This window comes from Bos taurus, chromosome 2 (genome assembly GCF_002263795.3).
Source record: "Bos taurus isolate L1 Dominette 01449 registration number 42190680 breed Hereford chromosome 2, ARS-UCD2.0, whole genome shotgun sequence".
In the NCBI taxonomy this organism is placed as follows: domain Eukaryota; kingdom Metazoa; phylum Chordata; class Mammalia; order Artiodactyla; family Bovidae; genus Bos; species Bos taurus.
Genome location: NC_037329.1, coordinates 94,257,367 through 94,265,673, shown reverse-complemented (window position 1 = coordinate 94,265,673; position 8,307 = coordinate 94,257,367).

Below are 8,307 nucleotides of genomic sequence, written 5' to 3'. Positions count from 1 at the left end.
CTGGGCTCCCCTCTGTCACTGACTGGCCGTGGGGCTTGCAGTTAGTTGGGAAGTCTCTCTGGGGCTCCATTTCCACATCTGAACCTGGGGGTGCTGGATTTAGACCCACTTTTTAACACGGATTGGCATGTGATTTGAAGTAGGGAGGACGTTTTTCTTCCTCTCTTTTTAAAACTAATTTTTGTTCTAGTATAGTTGATTCACAATGTTTTGTTAGTTTCTACGGTACATAAAGTGATTGTTTTACATATACATATATCCACTTTTTTTTTTTTAAAGATTCTGTTCCCATGTAGGTCATTACGGAATACTGAATAGAGTTTTCTGTGCTATACGGTAGGTTCATATACAGAGGTTCATATGTATTTTATATATAGTAGTGTGCACATGTTAATCTCAATCTGCCAATTTATTCATCCCCCAACTTTTCCCCCCTTGGTAATCATAAGTTTGTTTTCTACATCTGTGACTATTTCTATTTTGTAAATAGGTTCATTTGTCCCATTGTTTTTAGATTCCACGTATAAGTGATCTATCATGAAATTTGTCTTTCTCTGACTTACTTCACTCAGTATGACCATCTCTAGATCCATCCGTGTTGCTGCAGATGGCATTATTTCATTCTTTACGGCTAATATTCCATTGAATATATGTACCACATCTTCTCTATCTATTTCTTCATGGATAGACACTTCGGTTTCTCCAAGTCTTGGCTATTTTAAAGTAGGGCTGCAACATGTATCTTTTTTGAATTATGGTTTTCTCCGGATGTATGCCCAGGAGTAGCATTGCTGGATCATTGGTAACTCTAATTTTAGTTTTTTGAGGAACCTCCATACTGTTCTCCATAGTGGCTGCACCAATTTACATTCCCAACAGTGTAGGAAGGTTCCCTCGCAGGAAGTTTTTGCTGACTTAGGAAGTACTGCAGGTTTCTCTCTCGTGGACGTGAGGCTGTTCAGAACATCTTGCTTTGTGTTCCCATACAGGTTGCCATTTCCTGTGCCATTCTGCTTGGGTAGGTCATGTGCTGTTTTATAGCAGGACTAGGCTAATGTTTTCCTCAATCTCTCTATCAGGATGCTTGGTTACTGCATAAAAGGGCCAGCCACAGGCATTCAGACGGTTGAGATGTGTGGAGACAAGTCTCCCTAAACAGAAGCCCTAAGTTTAATGAGTGGAATTAAAAATGCAAATGATGTGCACGATGGTGGGATAATTACATGATTAGAGGCAGCTCCATCAGACAGGGGCTCCCATGGCCTGTTTGTGGATCCGTGTCCTGTTTATGTCTAGGCAGCTCGATGGAGGCCTCCCTTCGCCTCGGGCTTGCCGTGTGGTGGAGGGGGTGCCGCACTCACCACCTACCTCCTTCCCAGGGGGCCAAGGGGACTAACGAGGGAGTGGGAGATTGACTGATGAAAGGTGCTGTAAAAGTTCAAAGTCTCATTACGCTATTATGAAACCACATTTCGGCATCGGTTACCCACCAACATCCGAGTGAAACTCGACAGCCTCTCAGCCCATTTGTCAAGAGCCGGCAGTTCCCCTCTCGGCACAGGTGAAACAACAATAAATAGAAATTGAATGCGTATCCCAGGTATTTTAATAAAGTCGATAAAACACAGTTGCGCCGGCCTCTTTGGCTGTTGCCAACGCTCACTCATAAACAGAAACCCCCGTGGGGATAGTCGCTGACTGGGGTGGGTGCACGCAAGGTGCGAGCTCAGAGCCCGAGCTGGCTATTTCATTTGGAGGAAAGCGCTTGGTGGATGCGCTTGGGTTACCATGGCGACCGAGGGACAATGCTCTTGGGCGTGCAGACCCCATGTTTGCAGCATTATGCTTCAGAAGGGGGATTTAGAGATGCAGAACAAAACATAATAAAGGAGCGTCAAACCTAATAAGACTAGGGACTGAAAGAAAGCCAGGGACTTCTGTTTAGACACCACAGCGTTCTCGCCTTGTGGGTCTGGGAACCAGTCCAAGACTGAAGCTTGTTCATTATACCTCCCAGGCCGCCGGCATTCAGAAGGGCTCTCTGCATTGAAATTGCAACTTTTTCTCACCTGGCTGCAAAGAGAACCCACTGAGTTTAGAACAGTACATGAACGAAGAGATTTTTCTCATTTAGAAAACATCCTTTTGTACCTGGTCGATAAGATAGAAGGAAAAAAAAAAGCCCAGCTTGAATATTGAGCAAGTTGTCAAAATTTAGCCTGGAACAACCCCATGGTGTCTTTATTGGGTAACATGAATATCATTCTCGGATATAGCCTCATTAATCAAAGCCGCAAATGCTCTAAGAGTTCTGATGGAAAGGACGTAGCAAAAGGCGGCTTTCATCATTTACATAATTAAAAAAAATTCCTGGATTCTCTTTCCTTGTTTGATGCCCCTGGGTTATGGACAGCTGACACCTGCTTTCTGGGTGCATGTTGTTTTTTCCTACAACTTCTCTTTTGTTTCCAAGGAGGGGCCCCACCTTGTCTTGTGATCCCCCACAAGAAGGAAAAGATAAGGCAGAATGAAACGAAGGAATTAGAACAGAAGGTCCATTAATCAAGGAGGCATATGGTAAGAGAAAGAGGCTGGAAGCCGAGACTGCTAGTCCTCTGCGGTCACTGACTTGGTGTGTATGGCTTTGCTTAACTCCTGGACCTTGGACCCTGTGCTGCTCATCAGTGAGTCTGAGAAGACTTCTCACCTGCAAGCTTTCTGGGGATAAGCACTGTTTTTTTTTTTTTTTTTTTTAACCCATCTCCGCATTTCACACCATGATATAAGCATCTTTGGAATGCCTGAATTCCTAAGATTCTGTCCCATTCTGTAAGACTCTTGGCCTGGAGGTGATAGAAGTCATTTTGTAGCATCCTTTGGGGCTAGAAAGGGATTTGGGAGTGAGTAGCTAGTGCTGGAAAGTCTGTTTGCCCCTGCAGACCCATTCTCCACCCTTCTCTCCCCTGGTCTGTGCCTAAGGAGACTCCTTGGCTATGTCCCTGGCTCCCTTGCCATCTAATTAGGGCCGGGGAGGCCAGTGAATGGCATTTCCCATGGACCTGCATCACTTGAAGCTCCTTCAGAGGCTCTTCAGGGCAGAAGCGCATGGGGACAGCTTAAGTTTGACCTTAGAACCTTAAAACCAATATCTGATTGTTGAATTCCATCTTGGAATATCCTGCCTTCATTCCTGGATCATGTAAACAAATTACCGACAGAATGTGGGCAGGGGGACAGTTGGTATGTTTAGAAGTAGATTTCAAATTATCCCCTCCAGCGGGAGTCTCAGTTTTTTGACTAGGAAGCCATCCTCATTGCGAATTTGTTGATTGAGAAAGCCTACAAAGTGGTGTGTTTGTGTACTCAGTCGCATCCAACTTTTTTCGACCTCAGACACTGTAGCCCACCAGGTTTTTCTGTCCATGGGATTCTCTAGGTAAGAATACTGGTGCGGGTGGCCATTTCTTCCTCCAGGATATCTTCTTGACCCAGGGACTGAACCCAGGCAAAAGACTCAGGACTCTCAATTTTTTGACTAGGAAGCCTTCCCCATCGTAAATTTGCAGACTGAGAAAACCTACAAAGTGGTAGGTTGCATTATTGTTCATAATTGTTTGTTCCTTCTCCTAAGAGGCTTGTAGATCCCTGCCCGTCCTGTATCTCCTGCAGGTGATGTGGCCTCGCTCCATGGTGGGGCTTCAGATGCAAATGCATGGTGTGGCCAGGTCTCCTACAGCATGTCTTCTGCCCGTTCAGGCCAGGTCCCAGGACGAGGAGGCACACAAAGTAGAGCAGAAGCCAGTCTCCACCAACCTGCTGTCTCCAGGTGATCTGGGCAAGAAATAAATATTGGCTGTTACAAGCCACTGACATTTAAACAACAGTACACAGATTATATCTTAATCATCATAATATCCATAGGGGTTTGAAAAATAGTGGGACTTGGCAGTTGGACTGATGAATGGATGGATGACCAGGCAAGTCAGTCATACTTTGTCTTTTCAAGTCTGCGGCCCACATTTGATGTCCCCTCTGAACAAGCAGATTACTTGCCATAACCTGGCAGTAGTCCTTGACAGCATTTGGTTTCTGACGCCCTCGTTTCAGAATCTCCAATCTAGAACAATTATTCTCCTTTGGATTTGTGGCAATTTTGGAAAGAGAACAGAATTTTGAGACAGTGGATGTGGGTTGATGTCTTGGCTCCCTCATCTATTTCCTTGTGAACTTGGGAATGGCTTTCAGCTTTTCTGACCACATATGTTCACTTAACCACTCTTACCACTCTTACATACAGGGCACATTTGAATGAAATAAGTTTGGCATGTTGAATGAAATAAGCCATGTAGATCTTCTGTTTGATGTGAATTGAAGGTGCTATTCTTGGAGTAACTAACCCAAGGAGGAAAGAGCCTCTGACACCCTGACTGCTCCTCCTGCACCCCCACCCATTCATTCTTCTGCTGTAGCCCCCAGCCCATCAGCTGTGTGCTCTTTTTCAGTGGGAGTTTGAAAGATGGTACTGAGAAAATCCATCCTCCTCAAACGGGCAGTGGCTACGGCAGCTCTGGCTGGAGCTGGCAGGCCTTTTGCTGGAGATGAGCACTGCTTCAGAAATCTGAAATCTAAAGGAAATATCCAAGCTCGTATGATCTCTTGACAACTTAAGGCCCTGACTGGTTGATTAGTGGAGGCTCTCTCCTTCCCTGCCTGCCAACAACACTTCCAATGGTTCCCACTCCTCAGACTTGGTCTCTTAGGCCCAGTGCAATGGAACTTACAGCAACTGAGTTAATTAGGACCGAGGGGAGCACCACACCCTAGCTGCTTAAATTATAGCCACTGTGCCTTCTCTCCAGTGGGAGGAAGTGTATACCGCCACCTCAGCCCCCTGTGTCAAGAGGGAGATGGAGATGGGGGGTTCAAAGTTCCTGCCCTGACATCAGCCTTCTGGGGTCAAGAGGTGGGCCCCATGGGGCTCAGATAGCAGGGGTGGGGGAGTTCTGCCATGTGGAAGTAACTTTAATGATGTCAGGGGGGTGAGGAGTGTGTGGGGGTGTAGTTGGGAGGTGGCCTGAAAATGACAAGCAGGAGGAGGCAATGCTGAGCCTTCTCCTCCATTCACCTCATTCCTCCCCAGTACCTCCCTGCAGTTCCCACTTTCTATCCTTACAACCCAATCTGTGGAATGGGGGCAAGGTCACCCCAAGGATGAGGAGCTCCGGCCACAGGCCAGCACTGTGCTAAGCCTTTGCCATGTCGAGGATGAACCACAAGAAACTGCTCCATTTGCTCATTTCTGACCTGCAAAACCAGCAGTTTCAGACTTCAGCCTACCACGTTTCCTTTCTCAGCCATCTGCTGATTACAGCTCTACTTCTCAGGTGAGGGAACTGACGTTAGGTCATTGGCTCTAAGTCAAGAGTTAGAGACAGAGTGACAATGTATGTTGGGGGTCCTGGCTGCCGGCTCAGCTCAGAAGTGTCACACTGCACCCCAAGACCCACATACTTTAGTCCATAAGCAATTGTAACAGCTTCAGGGGTTACCTCCTCTGCAAGACCTGGCTGGATCCTTAGGCAGTTGTTCTGGTGCTGGTACTGGAAACCACTGGAGGCGAGGGATACTTCTTGCAACCAGCTGAACCTCCCAGGATGTCTCTGATTTGATCGAAGAAGGTCTACCTGGCCCACCTGGCCTGTGGGACAAGTGATGGGGCTGGGGTGGGGGAATGGCAGGGCTACTGCAGAAATGCTTTTCCTTCAAAAAATCGGCTCTTTTTATTTAAGAAGTAATACCTACTCAGTGTAAAAAATGTAGACAAAATTAAGTGGATAAAATTAAAACGAGCAGCAATCCCTAACTAGAGACTACCACAATACTGATGACTGCTGTATGTCTTGCTCTTGTTTTCTCTCCTTCTCTAGATAAATATCGGAGAAGGCAATGGCACCTCACTCCAGTACTCTTGCCTGGAAAAATCCCATGGACGGAGGACCCTGGTGGGCTGCAGTCCATGGGGTCGCTAAGAGTCGGACACGACTGAGCGACTTCACTTTCACTTTCACTTTCATGCATTGGAGAAGGAAATGGCAACCCACTCCAGTGTTCTTGCCTGGAGAATCCCAGGGACGGGGGAGCCTGGTGGGCTGCCGTTTATGGGATCACACAGAGTCAGACACGACTGAAGCGACTTAGCAGCAACAGCAGCAGATAAATATAGAAATTTTGGTGTGGGGGATCTGTTGTAAACATCATTTTCCTTATTCATTAATTCTCTATTTTATTCCAGAGTTAATTTAACATGGTGTTTGTGTGTGTGTGCTTAGTCGCTCAGTCGTGTCTGACTCTTTGCGACCCCATGGACTGTAGCCCACCAGGCTCCTCTTTCCATGGGGATTCTCCAGCAAGAATACTGGAGTGGGTTGCCATGCCCTCCTCCAGGGAATCTTCCCAACCCCGGGATCGAACCCAGGTCTCCCTCATTGCAGGCAGATTCTTTATTATCTGAACCACTAGGGAATATAACAGCACAAATGAAAAGTGGGGGTAAGAAAGAAAACCCAAACCATAAGAACATTTGTTTTTTTTCCCCAGCTTTCTGAGATATAATTGACATATAACATTGTATACAATATGTTGATTTGATCCTTTTAAACACTGCAAAATGATTACCAGCATAGCGTGAGCTAACACCTCCATCACCAGCACATCATCACCATTTATTTTTTGTGGTGAGAAAATTTAAGATTTGCTCTCTTAGCAACATTCAAACACATAACACCAAATTCCATTCTGGAATTTTTAAAATTTAACATGGCATTGAGAGTATTTGCCCATTAAATATTCCACAGCATCAATTTTGAATGGAGTCCTTTTTATGGAAGGAAAACATAGGCAGGCAGAAAAGTGCACAGATTAAAAGCCAATGACTCTGTACAGTATCGTTTTTAATGGCTCCACTTAGTCTTTTACCAAATGTTCAGTATTATCAATAAAATAGCAACAAAGAAACGTGTCCAGGACTATTTTCAGCAATACCAGAGACCACGGAAGAATCCATAGGTCTGAATTCCATACTATTCTTAAAAAAAACACATCTTCTTGCGGGGGACGGGGGAGGGGGTGCGGCGGGGCAGGGGGATTCAAGCTGCTGTCCCGACAGCATCCTGCCCAAGTTTGGACACTTAATGCAAAGCCAAGTCAAGTCGCTTCTTATCTGTGTGGCGTCCCTTTCTCCCTGCCCTTTCGCGCCGACAGCCCCCTGCCCCAACCAGTGTCCTCCGAGGGGCGGGCGGTGGGGAGAGTGCGGCCCTGAAGCGGGAGGTGACTGATGGTGAGGGAAATCGCCAGGCTTTCCTTTCATTGCGTTTGACCCTCACTAAGTTTTGTAAAACGAAGATGCTTCACACTCCTCTCTTTCTGAATTGCCGAAAAGTGTAGTGAAAAGGCAACGGGATTCAAAAGATCGTCAGAGTCAATAACTACACAACCCACCAGATGGCGCTGTTGCTCCATTGGAAAGGGCGGGCGGCAGGGCTCGTGAGTTACTGGCCGGAGAAGGGAGCCCAGACAGGACCGGGAAACGGCCAGAGGGGGCCGTTGTCTGTTTTTTCTGTCGCCCTGACAGCCTTGCTCTGTCTCATTGACTTCTTCACCACCCCTCACAGCTTCTCCTTGGGTATCTTTGGGATGCCCCACATCTTTCCAGGTGTCTTGCTCTCTCTTTCCCGTGGATTTTTTTCCTCTCATACTTAACCAGCTATAATAGAGTGGTGTGTATTTATTCTTATTTGCGTGTTTAATAAGGTTTTAGGTATACTTCTGGAATTTAAAAGTAGAAACACTGATCCTTTTGTGTTCCTTTATTTTCCTCTATAAACAGAAACCCACAAAACAAAGTTTTTTTCCCTCTGGATTGAGGACTCTGGTTGCTTGCTATTTTTATATCAATTTTTGAAGCTCAGTGGGCCTGAGAAGAAAATTGATGAGACAGACATCTAATAGCCATTTAGGTTCTTGATCTTTGAGTCCTTTATATTCAGTGTGTGTGTGTGTTAGTCGCTCAGAAGTGTCCGACTCTTTGCAACCCCATGGACTGTAGCCCGCCAGGCTCCTCTGTCCATGGGGATTTTCCAGGCAAGAACACTGGAGTGGGTTCCCACTTCCTACTCCAGGGGATCTTCCCAACCTAGGGATCGAACCTGGGTCTCCTCATTGCAAACGGATTTTTTACTGGCTGAGCCACCAGGGATGTACACAAATCTGCATGAGGGGTAGAAGTAAGGCAGCAGAAGAATTTGATCG